The 5,781-nt window shown below is 41.3% G+C and overlaps 1 non-coding gene across 1 annotated transcript; it reads right to left on the bottom strand.

Moving 5' to 3' along the window:
* Positions 1–3,098: 3,098 nt before the first annotated feature.
* Positions 3,099–3,202, bottom strand: LOC130938176 (small nucleolar RNA R71). Its single transcript, XR_009069351.1, has one exon. It is a non-coding gene; the product is annotated as a small nucleolar RNA R71 (small nucleolar RNA).
* Between the last annotated feature and the right edge of the window lie 2,579 nt (positions 3,203–5,781).

Here is a 5,781-nt window from a genome sequence, read left to right as displayed (position 1 = left end):
CCAAGTGGGCCCGGAAGTGGATTTTTATGTCATTTACTCATCTCTGTACACCCTAGGCTACTAGTTTTCTATAAGTAGGACCTTTTGCTATTGTATTAGAGGAGCCTTTTCGATCATGTTTTTATGATTGAACTCACTTTGGGAGGCTGGCCATTCGGCCATGCCTAAACCTTGTTCTTATGTATTTTCAACGGTGGAGTTTCTACACACCATAGATTAAGGTGTGGAGCTCTGCTGTACCTCGAGTATTAATGCGATTACTATTGTTCTTCTATTCAATTCCGCTTGTTCTTTGTCCAAGATATCACTTGTTCTTCAACTTGATGAATGTGATGATCCGTGACACTCATCATCATTCTCACCTATGAACAAGGTGACTGACAACCACTTCTGTTCTACAAGCAATCAAGGCTCTAGTGAATATCTCTTGGATTCCTGATACACGATGCATGGTTGATCGCCTGACAACCGAGTGCTCGCCTGACAAACGAGCCAGCCATTCCGTGAGATCAGAGTCTTCGTGGTATAGGCGAGAACTGATGGCGGCATTCAAGAGAATCCGGAAGGTCTAACCTTGTCTGTGGTATTCTGAGTAGGATTCAGTGATTGAATGACTGTGACGTGCTTCAAACTCCTAGCAAGCGGGGCGTTAGTGACAGACGCAAAAGAATCGCTGGATTCTATTCCGGCCTGACCGAGAACCGACAGCTGATTAGCCATGTGCTGTGACAGAGCATAGGAACATTTTCACTGAGAGGATGGGAGGTAGCCACTGACAACGGTGAAACCCTACATAAGCTTGCCATGGAAAGGAGTAAGAAGGATTGGATGAAGACAGTAGGAAAGCAGAGAGACGGAAGGGAAGGCATCTTCATACGCTTATCTGAAGTTCCTACCAATGAATTACATAAGTACCTCTATCTTTATCTTTATGCTTTATTCGTATACCACTATACCCATTTGAGTCTGCCTGACTGAGATTTACAAGGTGACCATAGCTTGCTTCATACCAACAATCTCCGTGGGATCGACCCTTACTCGCGTAAGGTATTACTTGGACGACCCAGTGCACTTGCTGGTTAGTTGTGTGAAGTTGTAGTGATCACAATTTCGCGCACCAAGTTTTTGGCGCCGTTGCCGGGGATTGTTTTGTGTATGGACAACTGACGGTTCATCTTGTTGCTTAGATTAGGTATTTTTTTCAGAGTTCTTAAGAATGAATTCTAGTGTTTCATGATGATCTGTTGAAATCTGGCTGGCTGAGAAGCCATGTCTAATCTTATTGGACCGAGGTTTCAACTAATCATCACAATAGCTTGTTGATTTCTATCAATCTTGCTATTGGAGCAATGATCTGATAAGGCTTGGCTGGCCATTGGCCATGTCTAGTGTTTTGGACCGAAGCTTTCTTTGAAAGCTTGGCTAGCTGTGAAGCCATGTCTAATTCCTGGACCGGAGTCTTAGACTAGCATTGCAATGATTCCTGGAATTCAAACTAAGAATTCTGAAACTTTTATTTTCTATTTCCATATAATTTTCGAAAAAAGCACAAAAAAATTTCAAAATCATAAAAACCAAAAAGATTTAATGTTTCTTGTTTAAGTCTAGTGTCTAATTTTAAGTTTGGTGTCTTGCATGTATTGTTTATTTGATCTTAGTTCTATTTTCAAGTCAATAGTACAGGGAACTGAAGATTCAGAACATGCAGCAGAGGAATTACACAGAAAAAGCTGGGCGTTCAAAACGCCCAGTGAAGAAGGACAGACTGGCGTTTAAACGCCAGCCAGGGTACCTGGTTGGGCGTTTAACGCCCAAAAAGGTAGCATTTTGGGCGTTAAACGCCAGAATGGATACCATTCTGGGCGTTTAACGCCAGGATGGCACAAGGGGGAGGATTTTGTTTTCAAATCAATTTTTTTTCAAGTTTTCAAAGTTTTTCAAAATCAAATCTTTTTCAAATCATATCTTTTCAATCAAATGTTTTCAAAATTAATTTCTTTCCTTTTTCAAAGATACTTGCTATCAATTAATGATTTGATTCAACATTTTAAGTCTGTTGCCTTTTCTGTTGAGAAAGGTTTAATGTTTGAATCATATCTTTTCTTGATAGCCAAGTTATTAATTTTTAAAAATCAAATCTTTTTAAAATTGTTTTCAAATCATATCTTTTCAATCACATGTTTTCAAAACCAATCATATCTTCTTAACCTCATCTTTTTCAAAATAGTTTTCAATCAAATCTTTTTGATTTCTAATTTCAAAATCTTTTTCAAAAATCACTTGATTTCTTTCCCACTCTTATTTTCGAAAATTAATTAGTACTTTTCAAAATGTTTTCAAATTCTTTTACTTGATTTTCGAAAATTATCTTCCCTCCTCCCACATCCTTTTATTTATGGAGTACTACTCCTTTTCAATGCACAATTCGAACTCTCTCTGATTAAGTTCGAATTCTTCTACCTCTTTCTTCTATTTTTCTGTTCTTCTGACACCTCAAGGAATCTCTATACTGTGACATAGAGGATTCCACATTTTCTTGTTCTCTTCTCTTTCATATGAGCAGGAGCAGAGACAAAGGCATTCTTGTTGAAGCTGACCCTGAACCTGAAAGGACCTTGAAGCGAAAGCTAAGAGAAGCTAAGGCACAATTCTCTATAGAGGACCTAACAGAAATCTTCAAAGAAGAAGAAGACATGGCAGCCGAAAACAACAACAATGCAAACAATGCAAGGAAGGTGCTGGGTGACTTTACTGCACCTACTCCCGACTTCTATGGGAGAAGCATCTCTATCCCTGCCATTGGAGCAAACAACTTTGAGCTTAAGCCTCAATTAGTTTCTCTAATGCAACAGAACTGCAAGTTTCATGGACTTCCATTGGAAGATCCTCATCAGTTTTTAGCTGAATTCTTGCAAATCTGTGACACTGTCAAGACTAATGGGGTAGACCCTGAGGTCTACAGACTTATGCTATTCCCTTTTGCTGTAAGAGACAGAGCTAGGACATGGTTGGACTCACAACCTAAAGAAAGCCTGGACTCATGGGAAAAGCTAGTCAATGCCTTCTTGGCAAAGTTCTTTCCACCTCAAAAATTGAGTAAGCTTAGAGTGGAAGTCCAAACCTTCAGACAAAAGGATGGAGAATCCCTCTATGAAGCTTGGGAAAGATACAAACAATTGATCAGAAAATGTCCATCTGACATGCTTTCTGAATGGAGCATCATAGGTATTTTCTATGATGGTCTCTCTGAACTATCCAAGATGTCTTTGGATAGCTCTGCTGGAGGATCTCTTCATTTGAAGAAGACGCCTACAGAAGCTCAAGAGCTAATTGAAATGGTTGCAAATAACCAATTCATGTACACTTCTGAAAGGAATCCTGTGAACAATGGGACTAATCAGAAGAAAGGAGTTCTTGAGATTGATGCTCTGAATGCCATATTGGCTCAGAACAAGATATTGACTCAACAAGTCAATTTGATTTCTCAAAGTCTGTCTGGAATGCAAAATGCACCAAGCAGTACTAAGGATGCTTCATCTGAAGAAGAAGCTTATGATCCTGAGAACCCTTCAATGGAAGAGGTGAATTACCTAGGAGAACCCTATGGAAACACCTATAATTCTTCATGGAGAAATCATCCAAATTTCTCATGGAAGAATCAAGAGAGACCCCAACAAGGTTTCAACAACAATAATGGTGGAAGAAATAGGTTTAGCAATGGCAAGCCTTTTCCATCATCTTCTCAGCAACAGACAGAGAATTCTAAGCAGAACCCCTCTGACTTAGCAACTATGGTCTCTGATCTAATCAAAACCACTCAAAGTTTCATGACTGAAACAAGGTCCTCCATTAGGAATTTGGAGGCACAAGTGGGACAGCTGAGCAAGAAAGTTACTGAACTCCCTCCTAGTACTCTCCCAAGCAACACAGAAGAAAATCCAAAAGGAGAGTGCAAGGCCATCAACATGGACGAATTTGGAGAGGAAGGAGAGGCAGTGAACGCCACTGAGGAAGACCTCAATGGGCGTGCACTGACCTCCACTGAGTTCCCCAATGAGGAACCATGGGAATCTGAGGCTCAAAATGAGACCATAGAGATTCCATTGGACTTACTTCTGCCTTTCATGAGCTCTGATGAGTATTCTTCCTCTGAAGAGGATGAGTATGTCACTGAAGAGCAAGTTGCTAAATACCTTGGAGCAATCATGAAGCTAAATGACAAGTTATTTGGAAATGAGACTTGGGAGAATGAACCTCCTTTGCTCTCCAAAGAACTGGATGACTTGTCTAGGCAGAAATTACCTCAAAAGAGACAAGATCCTGGGAAGTTTTCAATACCTTGTACCATAGGCACCATAACCTTCAAGAAGGCTCTGTGTGACTTAGGGTCAAGTGTAAACCTCATGCCTCTCTCTGTAATGGAGAAGCTAGGGATCTTTGAGGTGCAAGCTGCAAGAATCTCATTAGAGATGGCAGACAACTCAAGAAAAAAAGCTCATGGACTTGTAGAGGATGTTTTGGTGAAGATTGAAGACCATTACATCCCTGCTGATTTCATAGTCCTAGAGACTGGGAAGTGCATGGATGAAACCATCATCCTTGGCAGACCCTTCCTAGCCACAGAAAAGGCTGTGATTGATGTTGATAGAGGAGAGTTGATCATTCAAGTGAATGAAGAATCCTTTGTGTTTAAGGCTCAAGGATATCCCTCTGTCACCATGGAGAGGAAGCATGAAGAGCTTCTCTCAAATCAGAGTCAAACAGAGCCCCCACAGTCAAACTCTAAGTTTGGTGTTGGGAGGCCACAACCAAACTCTAAGTTTGGTGTTGAACCCCCACATTCAAACTCTAAGTTTGGTGTTGGGAGGTTCCAACATTGCTCTGAGAAAATGTGAGGCTCCATGAGAGCCATCTGTCAAGCTACTGACATTAAAGAAGCGCTTGTTGGGAGGCAACCCAATGTTATATTTTGACTATTTTCTTTTGTTATTTTATGTTTTTTTGTAGGTTAATGATCATGAGAAGTCACAAAATCAATTGAAAAAGCAAAAACAGAATGAAAAATAGGAAGAAAAACAGCACACCCTGGAGGAAGAACCCACTGGCGTTTAAACGCCAGTGAGGCTAGCAGTTGGGCGTTTAACGCCCAGTCTGGCACCATTCTGGGCGTTTAACGCCAGAAAGGGGCACCAGACTGGCGTTAAACGCCAGAAAAGGGCAAGAACCTGGCGTTAAACGCCAGGAATGGGCACCAGCCCGGCGTTTAACGCCAGAAATGGCTCAAAACGTGATTTTGAATGCCATTTGGTGCAGGGATGACTTTTCCTTGACACCACAGGATCTGTGGACCCCACAGGATCCCCACCAACCCCACCACTCTCTCTCTTCTTCACTCATTCACCAATCACCTCAATACCTCTTCCCCAAAAACCCTTCACCTATCAAATCCCTTCTTTCTCTTCACCACTCACATCCATCCTTCATAAAACCCCACCTATCTCACCATTCAAATTCAAACCACTTTCCCACCCAAACCCACCCTCACTTGACCGAACCATGAACCCCCCTTCCCCTATATATACCCTTCTTCACCCCTTCATTTTCACACAACCTAAACACCACTTCTCCCCCTCTTTGGCCGAACCCATAGCCATTCCCTTTTTCCTCATTTCTTCTTCTTCTACTCTCTTCTTTCTTCTTTTGCTCGAGGACGAGCAAACCTTTTAAGTTTGGTGTGGTAAAAGCGTTGCTTTTTCGTTTTTCCATAACCATTTATGGCAT

Source organism: Arachis stenosperma, chromosome 6, assembly GCF_014773155.1.
Source record: "Arachis stenosperma cultivar V10309 chromosome 6, arast.V10309.gnm1.PFL2, whole genome shotgun sequence".
Classification (NCBI taxonomy): domain Eukaryota; kingdom Viridiplantae; phylum Streptophyta; class Magnoliopsida; order Fabales; family Fabaceae; genus Arachis; species Arachis stenosperma.
Note: the sequence above shows the minus strand (reverse complement) of the source record. Positions and strands in the feature narration are given on the sequence as shown.